This window comes from Lissotriton vulgaris, chromosome 3_1 (genome assembly GCF_964263255.1).
Source record: "Lissotriton vulgaris chromosome 3_1, aLisVul1.2, whole genome shotgun sequence".
NCBI classification, from domain to species: domain Eukaryota; kingdom Metazoa; phylum Chordata; class Amphibia; order Caudata; family Salamandridae; genus Lissotriton; species Lissotriton vulgaris.
In genome coordinates, this window is record NC_141689.1 from 1,665,082,379 (window position 1) to 1,665,099,025 (window position 16,647).

Here is a 16,647-nt window from a genome sequence, read left to right on the forward strand (position 1 = left end):
TTCATCGCTGATATAACAGACCTGGCCGCTAACTTAGTGCTCACCTCAGCTAATCTTACTCTGCTAGGTGACTTAAATTTGCATTTAGACGATCCCCTTGATGTTGCCGCTAACAATCTTCGTTCAAATCTTCAGGCCATCGACTTGTCCCAAAAGGGTTTCCAGGCGACACACAACAAGGGTCATCTTTTAGATCATGTCTATAGCAATTTAGACAATTTATCGGTGGAAGTACCGTTACCACTGCCCTGGACCGACCATTTTTTAATTCCTCTGATATGGTCCACTAATACTCCCTCTATCTCACAAACTCATGACAGGCACTGGGGTAGGAAATGGAGCTCTCTTCCGCTTCCTAAGTGGGAACAGGCTCTCTCTGAACAGCCACCCCAAAAAACTAGAAATCCTGACACGGCAGCTCTCAATTTTGATAATTGCATTTCCAGTACACTAGATCAAGTTCTCCCGAAGGGCTCTCTGCAAGTAATAAAAAGATCTAAAGTTGCACCTTGGTATTCTCCGGCCCTCCGGCCCTCAGGACGTTGAAACAAGTCTGCCGTAAAGCGGAGAGAGCCTGGAGGAAAGATCGCTCCCAACTGAAGAAATTAGAGTATAGAGTGGCAATAAGGCACTACAAGAATGAAATAAAACTTGCTCAAGCTGAGTTTTATGAAACCAAAATTAAGGCAGCTAACTCCCCTAGGGAAATTTTTAAAATTGCGAAATCTTTAATTTCTCCTCCTTCTGAGCTCTTGCCATCAGAGGGTGCACAGGCCCGCTGTGAAAATCTGGCCACCTTCTTCTTCCAGAAGATTCAGGCCATTTATTCCCTACTCTCGACATGTAGTGAAGATATGGTTTCCTCCTCTACTTTGGACTCTGACCTGCCTGTATCCTGCTCGTTAGTCACCTTTCCACTTCTGGATCCCAGTACTTTAGATACGTTGGTCCATAAAGTCACCTCAGGATCTCCAAACAATCCAGCCCCTCCACAGACCTTAGCTAAGGTGATTGATAGTATCCGCCCGTTCATTCTGGAGGCTCTCAACACCTCTATCACCTACAACTCTGTCCCATCCACATGGAAGTACGCGATGGTAAGGGCCCTGCTGAAAAAGCCGAATTTGGATCAGAACAATCTGTCCAACTTCTGCCCTATCTCGCTGCTTCCGTGGATGAGTACATTGTTGGAGAGACACATCAATAAAATCTTGGTGGACTATTCAGAGTCCAACAATCTTTTACAGGTCTCCCAGACGGGGTTTCGTCCTCAGCATGGTACCGAAACTGACCTTCTGGCAGGGACAGAGGCAGCTAGAGCTATAATGGACCAGGGAGGAAAAACAGCCATTATACTTCTTGATCTCAGTGCCGCGTTCGACACTGTTAACCATGCCACACTATTACATCGTTTGAAGGACATGGGGGTGTCGGGCACGGCCTTGACTTGCCTGACTTCCTTCCTAGAGGAACGCTTTTTTCAGGTGTTTGAGGGCGAGGTGGCATCATCTAAGCACCCGCTTAGCTGTGGGGTTCCGCAGGGCTCCTCCTTGAGCCCCACACTTTTTAATGTCTATATGCAGCCTCTGGAGAAGATAGTCCTCCCTTTTGGTGTGCGGATTGTCACCTACGCAGATGATACCCAACTTGTGGTCTCTGTGGACCACAATGAGGGTTCGTCTAACACCTTGGGCCCTTGTCTAGAGGCTGTTGCTAAGTGGATGCAATTCTCCCACCTCAAACTCAACGGGGAGAAGACCGAGATCATGTTACTAGGTAACCCTTCCCCAACCTCCTTGGCGTCTAGCTGGCCTTCATGTCTCGGTGCCCCCCTCCTCCTAAAGAGCAGATAGAGTCTAGGAATCTGGCTTGATAGAGCGCTGGATTTCCCAGCCCAAGCCACCAAAACTGCCTCCACATGTGTGGGGCTAATGAAAATGCTCTGCAAAGCGCTCCCTCTACTTCCATTCCAGGCCCGTGGCCACCTGCTGGGGTGTTATCAGGATCTTAAAGAGAATCCTTCATTATCTCTCCTTTCAGGCGCGCAAACAGATTGCAATTGCTCTTGTTGGCTCCAGGCTCGATTACTGTAATTCTCTTTATGTGGAGTCCAACAAGGGCCTTATCCATCGATTGCAAATTGTACAGAACGCCGCAGCGCGCTTCGTTCTGGCCCTTCCCATAGCATCATCTGCCACTACTGCTAGGAGAGATCTCCACTGGCTACCTGTCCAGTTTAGAATTTCCTTTAAGCTCCTATGTCTCACTTATAGAGCACTAGCGGCTGGCCCTGTAGACGCACTTGGTACCCTGCTCACCCGTTATGTGCCCACAAGATGCCTGCGTTCGGCCGAGTTACATCAATTGGTAGTGCCTCGCGCTAGATTGACCAGATGGGGAGCAAGAGCTTTTTCTGTCGTCGCTCCTCAGCTCTGGAACTCTCTTCCGATGGAAATAAAAATCTCACCCTCTATCGATTTGTTTAAAAAAGCCCTGAAAACCTTGTATTTCACCAGAGCTTATCAATGAGATATTGCTGTCTGACCTGGCTTGTTTCTTTATTTGATCTAGGCGCCTTGACGCCCATTGGGCTAAGTTAGCGCGATATAAGAGACAATTCATTCATTCAGGCGAGAAGGGTCATGGTACAGGCCCTGATACTCTCTCGCCTGGACTATGGAAACGTTTTATATCTAGGAGCCCCGGCAGCAGTGACTAAAAGACTCCAAGTCACCCAAAACTGTGCCGCCCGATTATTATTCAACATACCCCGCTGGCAATCAGCAAGGAATGCCTTAAAAGAACTCCATTGGCTCCCAGTGGCTGCCAGAACACAGTTTAAGGCCATGTGAATTTTGCACAAATCTTTCCATCGAACTGGCCCGGCAGTTTTGTACCCCCTAGTGTTACCTTACTCACCATCCAGAGCCCTTCGCTCGGCTTCATTGCATTTGGCAACTACGTCAAAAATCAAGAAAGCCCGCGGGGTGGCCGCTCGTTCACTCACACAGCGGCAAAGCTATGGAATTCCTTGCCTCTAACCCTCAGACAAAATAACAACCGAATGTTATTTAGGAGAGATCTAAAAACCTATCTGTTCACAAAAGCGTACTAAGTTACCCGGTAGCCCGACACAGTAATCAGTCTAAAGCGCTGCGAGGCCTCGGGGTGGTTATGCGCTATATAAGTGCAATTTTTCATTTCATTTCAAGCTGCCATTTTGTTAGCTACTGCGCAAGTGCAGAAAGCTCTCTCCAAGCAAAAGATATGTCATACTACGTAGATGCAGTAGACGCATGTGCACTAAAGATTTTCGGTTCTTGGACATTTTAAAATTACACTTGAGTTACTTATTCAATAAAACACATAGGCAAGCTTCGTTCTCACTCATAAATGTTGTGTAATGCATGTTATTTCCACAATACAAGTTTAGTATGGGGTTAGTGGTTACATGGGAAGATTGCTTCCAAGCAAGTCTCTTTTTTCATGAGTCCTTGCTCCATCAATCCCCTCTCTGATGGCATTTTAAAGCCATCACAAAATTACCCATCCCTCATCAGATGCCAACTTTAGCATTTTTCACTTTCTTTCCGTTTTCCATTCTTGTTCTCATCTTTGTTCTTTAATCCTTTCATTTGCTCATATAACTTGCCTTTCATTTCTTCCAACTGAACCTCTTCATCATTTCTTTTGTTTCCCTTTCCATTTATCTCATATCTCCTTCTTCTCAGTTTATTAGTACAACACTTACACCATATTATTATTGATAACACTATTATTGCTATACCTACTATGGGGAAAACTACTTGTCTTAGGAAACTTTTACCTAAATTGGAAAACCAATTCCCTACCAAACAAATACTTTTTGTTAGTCTATCCCATACATTATCAACTTCCAGTGGTTTCAATTATTCTTGCTTGTTTGTAATATTCTTTATATATCCATTAATTTCTGTGCTTTTGTCTAGAATATATGTGCAACAATGTTGCGCCTTCAACATTTTAAAGACTCCGCCCTCTTTAGGTAATAGTATATCAAGCGCAAGTCAATTTTGCAAAACCATAGACCTAATTGCAACCATTTCTGTATTAATCATCAAGAACCCTCCAGCGGTATCAGCCGATAGACTATCAACTACTGTTGAGAATTGACAGATTTTATGTGAATTCAATACGACTCCCACTGAAGGTATCAATGCACTGAATATGTCGCCTATTTCTGAAAAACTAGCTTTCTTTCTACGTGTTAGTTCATTAGCATTTTCATTGCTTCCAGTGATTCTTTTGACATGGTATATTTTCAGAAAAACTATTCCAAAATAGCAACTCCCATACCAACTGGCAGGCAGCTAATAATAAGCTTTATTCCCACACACATAGTAAACTCCAGGAAATACTGGATCAGTTCCCCCTTTTAATCCCCAACCTCCCAAAATTTGGAAGTTATGTTCACTTTCACTGGAACCAATACATTTGTTATTATATTCTGTCTTTAATCTATGGAGGCATATTTTCCCTGTTTTCACAAAATCTAGGGCCATCGCAGCATGTTCTTTGCCAGCTGTATAAATTCCTTTTTTTTCTGCCCATGGTGGAATATGATGTTTCTGTTCAGCAGCTTTTCTTTGGCAATCTTGCCTCCTTTCCTCAACTAAATTTGAAAACACTGTCTCTTCTTCACGTAATGAACATGTTAGATTATCTTTATGTGCCTTTTCTATATCTAGTGATTTCATTGTTAGGCAAAATTCGCCCATAGACTGTGCATCTAAACTACTTTTCACTGGATTCATATTCTTTCGAATAGGAATTTCTGTAAACACTGCATCTATATTAGAATAATAATATTGTAATTTCCCTGTTCTATAAAAGAAACTTGTCAGTACACTACAAGAAATACCATATATTAAAGGTAAATTGTGATGTCACTCCTTCAGCTACTGAAGTAGGTAATTCCATACAAACATAACAATCACTAATCTCCATTGTGTCTACATACTGAAATAATAACTTTGTGAATACGTTTAAAGAGGTATCATTGTCAGTTACTGTGTGATGTAAATCAATCTCATCTGATGCTTCTAATTCTACTCTATCTCCTTACATGTTAGCTGTCTTTTCATTGATGTTAGTGTCATTCTTTTTATCTGTTATCATAAAATAAGGAACGGCAATTGTCAAGAATAGCCAAACTAATATCACTAATAACAAACATATACAAACCCTACAACATCTTTTTATACAATTTCATTTTGGTCTTTCTGTAAATCTGGTCTCAGCCATTTTGACTCAAGAAGATTTATCTTCTTTCTTTTAATCTGGAATCAGAATCTTTAAGTACTTCAAGGAGGTCTCACTTCCCCTTTGTCAATCTGTTCTATTTTTATTTCTTCAGATTCTTCATTTACATCTAGATTCTCAAACTCTTCAAAGATCACATAGGTTCACTCAGGACCTTTGAACATATTGTTTAATATTTTCAATCTTGAACTTCTACAAATGTTTTTAGCAATCAACTGTTCAGTCTGAGATTGACTTGTAATTTCGTTTCCTTGTTCTGGATCTTTATTTATTGTTTTTAAACAATATTTTAACCTTTTTACCCTACTTGGGCAATTGTCACCTTTTCTGACCCTTTTGACTTGCACTGCACTTTCACCTTCTTGGTCTCTTTCAAGAGCCCTTTTATTTTCATTACGTTGTGGCTCAACCTGATTTTCGGCATCTTCTGTATTCCGCCCTAGCTTTCCTTGTTCAGGACTTGTCTGTGTGGCTTTTTCTTCCTGAACTCGTTCTTCTGTTTCTACTTGTTCCTGTTTGGGTACTCTTTTAGATAATTATTCTTAACTGGTCCTATTCAGGTCTTACTACAATTTTGTCTTCTGCCGCCTGAACGTGTTCTTCCTTACCTATCTGTCCTGCTCAGGTCTTTCAATTGATCTGTTTGCCTGAGTATGTTCTTCTGTCCCTATCTGGTCCTCCTCAGAATCTTCAGTTTCTTTATTCAATTCTTCCTAAGCATGTTCTTCTAAACCTGTCTGATCCTCAATATTCTCCTGTTCATCAATACACGGAGTAGAGCAAAATTAGAAGAAGACTTCAGGTATGTCAACGATTGGTACCCAGTCCTCCTGACTTGTGCTCAGTTGTTCGTTGTCAAACTCTGTAGAGTCTCTTACTCCAGAATCCTCGACTGTACAACCTTCAGCAGCTTCAACTGTTTGTGTCAGTTGTGGTCTTTCCCATCAGGAGCTGGCACCCTTTTTGTATGACTGGCATGTACCCAGTTTGGCAGTCCTGCACACTTCACTGCTGTGGTAGTGACCAATATGACTTGTTGTGGCACATCCCACCCTGGTGCTAGGCATGACTCTCTGGTGTGGTTCTTTACTACCACCCAATCTCCAGGATTGGATCAGAGATAGAACACACTAGGTCAGCCAATCCTTTGCAATAATCCAATAACAGATCATCAGTTATATTCAGCAATCTATGTCCTGATATAAATGCCTGTCTCATTGCTCTTCTCATGATAATCTCATGTGGACTCAGTCCTGTGTTCTGAGTCCCATCAGAACAAGAGGCAACGCATCTGGCCAACTCATTGAAGTGGATGCACACACATTTGCAAATCTTGATTTTATTGTGCCATTCATTGTTCCAGCACTTCAGAAGCCTCTGGGCGGTAAGCATGGTGCAGTTTCTGTTCGACCTTGAATGCTTCACAGATTATTCAACTTATTTAATTGTTAAAGTGAGTTCCTCTATCTGATTCCAAAGTTACTGGAAAACCAAACCGTGAAATGAGTTCCCTCAACAATATTCTGGCAACAGTTATGCTGTCATTTCTTCTTGTGGGGTATGCCTCCACCCACCGTGAAAACAAGCAATCACAAGAACGTTCCTAAATCCCTTGCATGGTGGTAGTGCTATGAAATCTAGCTCTAGCCTCTCAAATGGTCCCTCTGCTATCTCAATTTTTCCCCAACTGACCACTGTCTTTCTTCCTGGGTTTATTTGTTGGCAAGTTCAACATCTCTGGCAAAGACTCTCTGTGACCACCCTAAATCATGGATTGTACCAATCTTGTCTGAATAGTCGTATCATTGTGTCCCTGCTTACATGTGTGTCTCCATGGTACATTGTTGCCATTTGTGAGAGCAAACAATTTGGCATAGCTAGTCGGTCATCATGATACACCCACACACCATCTGCTTCCCTTTGTTCACAGCCCTGCTTTATCCAATTTTCCTTTTCACTTTCTTCCACTTCCTCCTGCAACTGTCTCACCTCCTCCCTATCTCAAAACCTGAAAATGACATAAGTTGGCAGCTGATTCCACTTATTTCCATTTTTCTATTTATTGACATATTGTTTCTAGCACAATACTGAGCAACTTGGTCAGCGTAACGATTACCAGCTGTCACTTTGTCATTTCCTGACTGGTGAGCAGCATCCTTGACCACTGCTAGTTCTTTTGGCAATTGTGGGCCAGATGTAGGAGCCCTAATACCGGTTGAAAACGGCTGATTTTGGCCGTTTCCGACCGGTATTAGGGTTTTCAGATGTACGGGGCTGAAAAATACAGAATCGGTAACTATACCGATTCTGTAATTACAAATGTAGGTGGCACCGTTTACGGTGCCACAGGCCCTTAAGAGTCGGTATTTTACCACACAATCCTATTGTGTGGTAAAATACCGAATTCAGGTGTGCATGCACATCTGTGCATGCACACCTGTGCAATGTGACACAGACATGCCCTTAGGGCATGTCTGTGTGCTACATTGCACACAAGCCTGTACTTTGGGTGCTAGTGGGGGTCAAAGTGACACCCCTGCATCCTTGCAGGATTCGGTATTTACCAATTCTGTAAATACAGAATCGGTATTTCCCATTGATTCCTATAGGCTTCAAAGCCCATTGAATCAATTGTAAATACAGAATCTGTATTTACAGAATCGGTAAATACCGAATTTTACAGATTCGGTAATTCAGATTTTAAAATTACCTACATCTGCCCCCTTCATATTTACAGACTTACAATTCAGATTTTAAAATTACCTACATCTGCCCCCTTCATATTTACAGACTCTTAAATACCGAATCGGTAAAATTCGGTATTTAAGAGTCTGTAAATGGGAATTACCTACATCTAGCCCTGTATTTCTTCCAAGAGTTCCTTCACAAATTTTCCGTTTCTGATTGGGGATCCGGAAGAAGTCATATATCCCCTTTGTGACTACAACTGGCCAAAAGCATGTAAAACCCTGTAACCATATTGGCTATCAGTAAATATGGTCACTCTCCAATTTTTCCCAATTTTGCATGCTTTAATTAAAGCTATCAATTCGGCAACTTGTGCAGATTTTACTCCAGGTAAACAAGATGCTTCAACAACCCCAGTCAATTTTCATACAGCATAGACTGCACTCAGTCCACCTTCCTCAAGTCTTACACAAAAACCATCAACAAATAACTCAAGTTCTGGTTCTTTCAAAGGTTCTTTTTGTATGTCAGGACGTGGCTTAGTGCACATTTCAGTAACATCTAAACAGTCATGTTCTGGGGCATAGGTGCAAATTCAGGACGGTGGGGCTTCCAGGGAAACCAGGCAAGAATGGGGAGCATGACGATCGGAAGCTAACGGCCGTGACGGAGCTCCTTCCCCTGTGTATGGCGCTGAACGCGGAGTACTGCTAGCGGTATGCTGAAGCGGCAGTGATACCGCCTCCAGAACTGTTTCATCGTTTCTTTGTCTTTCAAGAACCTAGCGGCAAAAGTTGCTTCATTACGCGATCCCTGCACATGGTATTCGGACTCTGTTGTAGAAACGCGAATGGTCGGTGAAATCTCAAAACTGCATGGTTCCAGGGACTCGGAGCAACCAGGGAGTGGCGGCGAGATCCAAGGCGGGTGTCTCTTGGGCCTACCGGATGGACGACGCAATGAACATGGTTTGATGCAAAGGTGGTAAGGACTACTCCCGGTAAGATCACCTTTGAAAAGCCAGTTGCAGGCAAATTTTTTGGAGTGGAGGTAGCAGCGAGTCACTGGCTATTGCGCGGGAGACCACTGAGACCACCAAGTATTGTGGGAAGGATATCATTGCAGTGGGTAGCAGGGGGCGAGTAAGTTCCGAGGAGTATTCAGATTGCAGGGCATTCTCCACACCGGTCCCATTGTGTGCAATACAGGCTTTTTGCAGTAGGGAGCAGGAGCAGGTTTGGGAGCCCTGCATGGAGGAGAGTGGTAGTAACACTGTTAGCCTGTATGTGAGTAAACCTAGTTCCCCCTTGAAAGTACCTACCGTTAAGGTAGGAGTAAGCCACTACACTCTACGAAATGGAGCTTCCAGTATAGTGCCTGTACCCCAGAAGCCATCGGTGACCCCACCAGTAACACAAATGCAGGCTAAATCTCGGATAGGGAAGGGGAACTACAGTAGCAATCACACTCCTTCGGCGAGAGGGAAAAAGGATAAAAGGCACTGTATCTGCTGCATCTAAGGTTACCCCTTCCTTAAAATCATTCTATAAAGTCCTCTCACTGTCTACCACAGACAGAGCGGGAAAGATGGCTTCTAACAGTACCTCAACCGGTATGGGATCGGGTACTGGTGCTAACATAACGCCCACGCCCTCCCAGCTAGCTCAACCACTACAGTCTTCATCTCCAGTGGAAGGTAGGGTTCATCCATCAATAGAACTCTCAAATAGTTTCTCCGCTTTGGAGATTCAAGACTCTGTGCAGGAGGATGTAAATTGTGCGAAAGAGGAAGACGCCCTTAGATAACTGGGGAGGGCGTACATATTGGCGCTACTTCATCAATACTCCTGTTACTCTGGCAAATATTTTGCTGGGATTAAAGGAGGATATGGGAAGAGATTTGAAGAGATGGGGAAAAGATTTACAATCTCAGAGACCAATCAGGTCGCTATCCAGGCATCCTGTGAGGTGCTGGCCAGGAAGGTGGAGGAAGTTTCATTACGGACAGAGGCCCTAGAAGCGGAGCTGCCCAGGATTAAGGAAGTATTCAGCACCACTTCAGCCCATATGAACAAGTTGGCGCAGCAAAATTGGGAGATGAAAGATGATATTGAGAGGCTTGAAAATCACGCTAGGAAGAACAATTTAAAATTCTTGAATGTTCCTGAAGATATTGAAGGAGGGGACATTAAAACATTTGTGGTGGCATTACTTAAAAATACAATCCTGAAGGACTCCACTGATGCCGACTCAGACCTACTAGCGGATATTCAGAGGGCCCACCAGGAGCCATACAGGCGGAACCCAGGGAGAGAGCATCCCAGGAAGATCCTGGTGAACTTTCTGACATCCTGTACCAAAGAGAGGATTCTGTTCATGGCATTAAAAACCGGTGCCATCAAGTCAACTTCCTTCTCCAGTCAGTTCTCTTTTACAATTCGTTCGGATATCTCACATACAACTGCTACTAAGCAATGGAAGATGGGCAAGAGACTTGCAATATTCAACTCATTAGGAGCCCGCGCCCAGATAAAATTCCCTGCATCACTCCGCATAATGTGGAATGATGCCTGTGTTTAAAAATGTGTGTTTTTGCATAACATGAGTGCCCTTCAATTGATTGGAATGTATTTTTTATACTTTAGAAACCCCAGAAGAAGGGATCTTATTCCCGAAATGCATTGGGTGACTGAAGATAAAACGTGGTATAAGGAAACAAGGATTCTCCTGTGTTTTTTGCAAGAGTTTAAGGATTCAACACATGGATATAATGGATTGAAGTGAAAAATAGAGCAAAGTAATGATGAAACTAATGGTGAAAATTTGAGAAATAGAAACTGTGGTGTACGAATTTAATTCATTAAATTCATAAAAATAGGTTGTGCAGCTAAATGGAGACAGAAGCGTGTCTTCTTTTTTGTTCTTTAATCATTTGCAGTGCGGATGGGCGAAGCACATATAGCTGGCACGCCGAAAATGAGTAAAAAGGAAATCGACAGCAATGTTTGGATTAACATGAATGAAGCAGGTGTGCATCTTTCCATACCTCTTTCACTGAATGAACTTTTCGCCCTTACGGAGAGGTTGCACCCGAAAAAAATGAAGAAACTTGAGGAGTAAATGAAACATGGAACTGATGTTGTTAACTTGGAAATTCAGGAGATGTGTTTCCTAGCCACATGTGAGAGTGTTTTGAAAACATCGACTCTAGACTTGCAGATAAACATCACATTCGGAGCTAATACTGCATCATGCTTAAGAGTGCTGAAATGTTTTAATTGCAATAATGGTATTTCATAAAAGCTTCTGGGTTTCAAAGAGTAGCACTAATTTTGTAAGGAAGAATTCCTGACCGCAGTATTTCATGACCGATACACAGAGGGGTTTTGGGAGATGCAGTACCGCAGAGCAGTGTGAGCATGAGAGATAGGAAGGTCACAGTAGTTTGAAAAAAGCCTGAAGCTAATTAAGAGGTCACGTGGTTACGTAGCAGATTCTGAAGGAGATTTAGGTGAGCAAACGGCAGTACAGAGCAAAGCTCACAGTGGAAGCTGAAGTTAGCAGAGCGGTGGAATCAACCTACAGCCTAGATGTAGTTATGTGACTGAGAAAACTAGTGCCACGGTAAGCGCTGTTCTAGATATAACTGTGTACTGCAGCTTTGATGGTGGCAGGGGAGTAAGCATTTCTTTAGAAGCCTTTTCACTTGTTGTTTAAATAATTATGTTTATAAGATTGGGTGGAATAGCGGTGAGCACGGGGAACATCAGAAGCATTTTTAATGTTTATAAACAATCAGTGCAACTTTACAGTGTCTTTTTTAAAAATAAGTAGATGCTATGTTACATTGTTGAGCTCCAACTTGTAAAATGCCTGTGTTTAAAAATGTGTGTTTTTGCATAACATGAGTGCCCTTCAATTGATTGGAATGTATTTTTTATACTTTAGAAACCCCAGAAGAAGGGATCTTATTCCCGAAATGCATTGGGTGACTGAAAATAAAACGTGGTATAAGGAAACAAGGATTCTCCTGTGTTTTTTGCAAGAGTTTAAGGATTCAACACATGGATATAATGGATTGAAGTGAAAAATAGAGCAAAGTAATGATGAAACTAATGGTGAAAATTTGAGAAATAGAAACTGTGGTGTACGAATTTAATTCATTAAATTCATAAAAATAGGTTGTGCAGCTAAATGGAGACAGAAGCGTGTCTTCTTTTTTGTTCTTTAATCATTTGCAGTGCGGATGGGCGAAGCACATATAGCTGGCACGCCGAAAATGAGTAAAAAGGAAATCGACAGCAATGTTTGGATTAACATGAATGAAGCAGGTGTGCATCTTTCCATACCTCTTTCACTGAATAACCACATGTACAACATACGGCAGATTGAAGATGCAGATACCCTCATCTAAAAGGTCAGGGCAGGCAGTAAAGGCGGTGGCGGAGAGGTTGCAGAATAGATTGGGCAGCAGACTCTGATGTGACAATGGCCTATGAGTAAAGGAGGATTTAGTATATCTGAAACATTTGTCCTATCTTAATTTGATTTATTAATTTAGATTATAGGCACACCTGGGAGGCAGTAATGATCACTGCCATCAGGCAAAATTTAATATGAAACTAATAATGTATCACATTTAATATACACAGAGGGGTGTATCCATCTAAGGGCGTATGCTCGGGAAGGGAGGGCTCCCCATGGGGGGTGGGAGGGAGTGGGGGGGAGGGGGAGAAGGGAAGCACGGGTGGGGTAACAAGGGGAGAAAAGGAAAAAATTCGTCCTCATTTTATCACAATCTTCAGGGATTTCCCGCTGAGTAGACAGGTGTTTGGTCGGTTGGCCAAGGAGGGAAGAATGGAGACTATTAATGGCCCATAATATGGTATTTTTTATTTTGTGGAATGTGAATGGGCTTCGATGTCCTAGGAGAAGGAGATTGATAGAGTTTTTTGGAACAATCTCTGGCCAAAGTCATCCTCCTTCAGGAGACCCACCTAAGCTCCCAGAAGATCACTTTGTCTACAGTGTCCAATACCCTTCGTAGTAGTCGTCCAGCGCTAGGCACGGAGCTGACTGCTGCTGTGCAGACCTTTAATACTTGGATCTGAGCGGGGGTGGAGTCCTCCTCCAAAGGGAGCGTTAGACCTAAAATCTGCTCCACCCCCTCCAAACCCTGGTTCTCGCAGTCCTTGAGAGCTCAAGCTCGGTTGCAAAAGTCTGGAAAAACGCTGGCGGCTCTCCTATTGCCCCATCTCCAAGGAGGCCCTACGTGTAGCTCAGAGGGAGTATTACGCTATTATTAGAACAGCTAAGAGCGAATACTTTGCGGGGAGGATTGCTAGGCTAACAGTAACAGCAGGGAAATTTTTTCCATTGTCAATAGCTTTCTTTCCCCTTGCGCCGAGCAACCAATAATGCCTTCTTCTGCGCTCAGGTGCGAGGGCCGGTCCTCATTTTTTGAAAAAAACATAGCAGGGATCCAGGTCAACCTACGGACTACTCATTTTAGCCAGGGCTTCCTGGCTCCTCCTCTCTACCCTCTTCCTGGGCTTACACCTTTGAGGAATTTTCCCCACCTTCGGGAGATGATACATTAGCAGTCCTAAAATCCCTGAAATCAGGATCACCTATTGACCCCTATCCAGCACGTGTTCTTTGGGGTGTGGCGAGTGAGGAGGTTACTGAAATGATTAGCCTCTCCTTCAGATCGGCAACTTTTCCAGAAGACTGGAAGCAGGCCAAACTCTTGCCACTGCTGAAAAAGGTTAGTCTTGACCCAGCGGTCCCAGCTAACTTCCGGCCGATCTCTCTATTACCAGGGATGGCCAAGGTCTGTGAAAAAACGGCCTTCCGTCAATTAAATACATCTGTGGAAACATCCCATGCTCTCCACCCAGCCCAGTCCGGATTCCGCGCTGCCCACAGCACGGAATCTGCTTTGGTAGAAATTTCAGAGGCCATTAGGGACTGTTTGGACCCTGGCAGCAGAGCAGCTCCAATTCTGTTGGACCTCTACCGCATTCGATACGGTGCCCCATCAGCTCCTTTCCAGTCTGTTATTCATTGGCGTCACTGGATTGGCTTTAGGGTGGCTGGCTCCTTTCTTTTTGATCTCAGCAGGTCTGACTAACTGCTTTTTCGTCATCAGCTAAGCTGGGGTGCCTCAGGGGTCAACTTTGAGCCCACTGTTATTTAATATATACATGACCCCTCTGATTGTTTTGGCTGAACAACTGGGTGCTAAAATAGCTTATGTTGACAACACAGCTGCTATACACCTGGCCTGCTACGGACTTGGACACTGCTGCCATCCAGACGTCTCCTCTGTTTAATTGGTTGGCTTCTGCCCAGTTAAAATGTAATGAAGACAAAACTGAAATCTTTCTTTATGGGCGGTTGCCACCATATTTTAGAGAATTGTTATGGCCTGTTGACTTTCCATTTCCAAGCTCTGTGAACATCCTGACTAAAAATCTGGGGGGTGGTTTGGGGTAAGACCTAAACTTTGAGGCCCACATTAAGAAACTCACCTGTGGCTGCTTTGGCACGCTTAAGGCTCTATGAAAATTGTTTCCTCTTCTTCCAGAGGAACAAGAGAAGCAAGTGGCTAGAGCGCTTATTCTCTCTCGTCTGGACTATGCTAACGCCCTGCTCAGTGGCTCTGGCATATTTGACCAATCGTCACCAGATAATCCAAAATGCGACTGCCAGACTCCTCTTTAACATCTCCAGGCAAACTAGCGTCCAACACAGACGGCGCAGTCTGCACTGGCTTCCGGTTTCGCAACGAATCATCTTCAAGACTCACTTTTGCCCACAGGGCCATCAATGATCAGGGCCCTTTATATCGGAGGAAACTGTTCTCCTTCTATCTTCCCAATCGTCCCCTGCGCTCCGCCACTCAATATTGGCTGGCAGTTCCACGTTTTCAGCGCTCCAGTTTCGGAGGCCAGCCCGTTGCTGTTAAAGCAGCAACTGAACTCTTCCTTGGACCCTCCGCTCCTATCCGAATTATGTGCTTTTTAAAAAAGCACATAAGACCCATCTGTTTAAACTGGCATATTAAGTTCTGCTTTCTTTGTTACTTTGGCCTCTAGCATTGCTCCCTTCGCGCCAGGATACTCCAGTAGTAATTGAGCACGCTATAAAACCCCATATAACATAACATTCTCATCACACGCAATTCTAGCCCCTTTCTTCAGCTTCACAACCAACCAGCCCTTCACATTAGGATTGACACCCTCAAGTCACTACAAAATGAAGCCTACCACCACAACAAAATGAGACTTACAAAATGTATCTAAACAAAATCTCACTCAAACACCCAAGCATCCTAAAATACCTGCATGCACCCACTTCGAAATCCAACGTAAGTTGAACCTCTACCTCACACTTCATAAGCAATAAATATACCAATCACTCAGTACACACTTTCATGTCACTCATCCATTGCTGAAATCCGACTAATTGCCCTCATGTTCCACCCTTCACCCATTCTTTAAACATAATCAAACTCCTTCACAACACTTCATTACCTTGCACCCTAATCTATAGCACAAGACCACCTTTTGTGCAACTCCACTACCCACCTCAACCAGTCCTGCAAACAACGCCCCCAGCCCAGTGAATAAAAAAATTCAAAGCCTTCTGCAGGGCGTTAAGAGTAACAACTGCCAACAAAACACTACAACTTCAGATTACTCACTCTTCCGCAGCACACAAAAATGTACCATATTGCTTATCAAAAGTTAGGTTCTGTGTCAGTTAATAACAGACTCATGGCAGGGAGGAGGGGGGGGGGATATGGCACCTGTATTGCATTGATTAGTTCCACCAGGCTATCAAACTGACAATCCCAGCCTGAAAAGGAGGGGGGGGGGGGGGACTAATCCATCATTAAAAAAATGATAATCCACTCTTTGAGGCTAGGGGGCGTTTTACACAAGGTTGAGGCCCTTGTCGGATGCAACCCTATAACAACCTTTCCTCTTCTCATTTACAGATACTGCTCTAGAAAATGTCACATCATTTAATATATGCAAACTTATGCATCCTTGGAGACCCGGACAAATTGTTTAATAAACTTAAATGCTACACCTGGTCACTGTCCTAGACACACGGCCAACAGCCAATTCTCGATTCCACAGACATTGTAGGCCATGCCGTAGACGTCCTTTTCAGCAACCCACACTTCGGGGCCCATTACGATCTCGGGCAGATCGCCACTGCCCACATGGCGGTGGCGATCCGCCTGAGATCCGTACCCGCCCGCCATTTCCTCCAGCCATATTACTATGTCGGGGTAACTGCGGCAGACGTAAAGACCGTCCGCCACTTTTCCGCCTGGTCAACAAGTCGACCGGGTGGAAAAGAGTTTAATATGCTGGCGGTGTCTGTTAGACACCGCCTGCCATATTACTATGGGGCAGAAACATGTCGTTCCGTGGCAGCATTGCCTCCACAGAAAGGCATGCGGGAATTGCTTGTGGGGGCCCGTTGCAGGCCCCCAAGGACTCTGGGGGGTACATATGGTACCCCCTGCAGTTCCATGCACAACATTGCAGGCGCCGTGCTCTGCCTGCCATGCTGTGCATGGAAGTGCACGACATGCCTTCCTGGCATTGTGGTGGACAGTGCTGAGTGCACCTCCCGCCA